Genomic DNA, 2,532 nt, shown 5'->3' on the forward strand with positions numbered 1-2,532 from the left:
CATTCAGGTGCGGTGATGGGCTGGTGTGAAGGTGGAGGGGTGGAGGGGTCCGAAGGTATCTGAGGAACAGCCCACTGGCCACCTGTATACCTTCTTGTGTGAAACATCTGTTTAAATCATTTGCTCATTTTCCAACTGGGTTATATATCTTCTTATTTTTGAGTTTTATGAGTTCTTTATATATTCTGGATAGAAGCTCATTTCAGGTAGAGAAAGATCCAGATGACATGTTCTCTTGGCCCCTCCAGTTTGTCTTTTGGTGTTTTTTTTAACAGTGTCTTTTCATAAGAAGCACTTTCTCATTTTAATGAAATTTTTTCTTTTACAAATAATGCTTTTTGAGTATCCGTAATGCTAGATCAGACCAGAAAAATGAGGAGGTATCTGGAGTATCAGAGCTTAACAAACATCACTGCACTGATGGGAACGGTGGGCGGCCACCACTCACAGCCTCTGTGCACTTGGCTTCTGTGGGAAATACATGCAAACCACCAGTGCGGGGGGAGTCTCACATGTTCGTTCCCACTTCAACGGGGAAAATCCTCCCCTGAATTGTACCCTTCTGCTCTGCCGGCCGCAGGCGATGCAAAAGTCCCAGCACAAACAAGATGGGACACGTTTCCGCTCAGCTTCATGACACCAAGCACCCCGGGCCCCACTGCTAGCTCTTCAGGGGCTCCTCCTTGCTCTCCCCCTGGCCTTTAGGCTGCGCACGGTCCTTCGCTCTACAATCTCTTCCACGCCCGTGGGCTTCAGCTGCCACCATATGCCCGGCAACGCTGGCATTTAGATCTCCAACCTGAACCCTTCCCCTCACCTCCAGACCTCTGTTTTCAGCCGTCTCTCTGGTGTCTCCACTTGGCTGTCCCGGTGGCACCTCAGACTTAAATTATCCAAACTTCAACTCCTGATCGACACTCCCCTCCGCCCTGAACCCAGCCTGAAACTTCATCTTTTTCCCAAATCCCCTCCCTCACCCAACGGTACTGCCATCCATGCTCTCCAAGACACACAGGGAGGCCCACCCTTGGCTCCTCCTCTCTGTACATCCACCCCCTTGCCATGTCCTCTTGGTTTTACCGCCTGGATGCTTCTGCCTACTGTCCTCTATCCCCTGTGCCGTCACCCTAACTCAAGAAAAGATCCTCTCTTGCCTAGTTAAGAGCCTCTGTCCCAGTCTCCCACTTCCTCCATCACCCAGCTCCAACGGGCTCTCCCCACCTACATAAAAAGATCCTTTTTTTCTTTCTTAAGTAGGGTCCACACCCAGTGTGGAGCCCAACAAGGGGCTTGAACTCATGACCCTGAGATCAAGACCTGAGCTGAGATCGGGAGTCAGTTGTTCAAGGGACTGAGCCACGAAGGCCCCCTGGGAAGATCTTCCAAACCCAGTGGAACTCCGTTGCTCCCCAGTGGCCTGCCAGCACTCTGAGTCAAAGCCTGACACCTTTACATTACATAAGGATCTGCCCCCCACAAACGCCCAGCCTCATTCTGCTCTCTGCTGCCCCTCCTCTGACATTCCAGCCATTGGGGTCTTTCGTTTCCTCAAAACCCCAAAGAACACCGAGCTCCCTCCCACGTGTCCCCAAGCTGTTCTTCCTGCCCGGAATGTGTTCTTCCTATCTTCCTTCACCGAGGTGGGCCTCACAACCCCCTTTGGCTGTCCCTTCCTCAGGGACACCTCCTTGATCACTGTCACCCCATGACGGGTCAAGGCTGCGTGTGGACGGTGTGCCTGGAGCCCCACCTGGAGCACACATCACGGGCATAATCGTGCCCGGGTGTTGCAGACGTACTCGACTCAGGTCTGCTCCCGCTACCGATCCCGCTGCGGGGAGAGCTGGTGCGAGCCCACCGGCGCCCGAGATGCGAGATGCGGTAGCGGCGCAGGCGGGAGGGACGGACGGAGGGGAGCAGAAAACGCTGTGCCCAGCTCTGGTTTTTAGGACGAATACAATACATTCTTTCATTTGGCAGCCCACTGCTTTCTCTAGCGTGGAGCAGACCTTACAACGTGATGCCGGCAGGCTCTCATTTCACGCTTACACGACTGAGTGAATTCTTGATAGGCTTATCCTAAAATTACACATCCGTCCACAAGTACAGTGGTTTGTGAGATCAATGTTATCTCAAACCACAGATGTCTACGGACAGTTTAAACATGCGTTCTTGTTCCCCAAAATTCAGATTCGGAGCTGATGAAACCGAAAGCCCAGTTTTCACCGAGGACTGCAAACCTCCGAAGCTCACACAGCTTGAGCGCGATGGCGATAACAAAGAAACTTTATCCGAAGTTCCCAATCCTTATGTCAGGAAGTGGGGGCAGCAGAACGACTGTGACAGGAAATACCTTTCTCGGTGGTTCAGCATTTCGTACCAAGACGACTCCCGGGCGGCAGCCGGGCATCCTGAGGAGGCCCACCGCCGGCTGAAGCTCTCGTCTTCTCCCGACAGCAAGGACATGGTGTCTTTTCCGACGGCAGTTCTCCAAAGAGCAACGTCACTCTATTCTGACACTGACCCCCCCCC

The sequence above is a fragment of the Ursus americanus genome, chromosome 34 (assembly GCF_024610735.1).
Source record: "Ursus americanus isolate L20-20 chromosome 34, mUrsAme1.1.p, whole genome shotgun sequence".
NCBI classification, from domain to species: Eukaryota; Metazoa; Chordata; class Mammalia; order Carnivora; family Ursidae; genus Ursus; species Ursus americanus.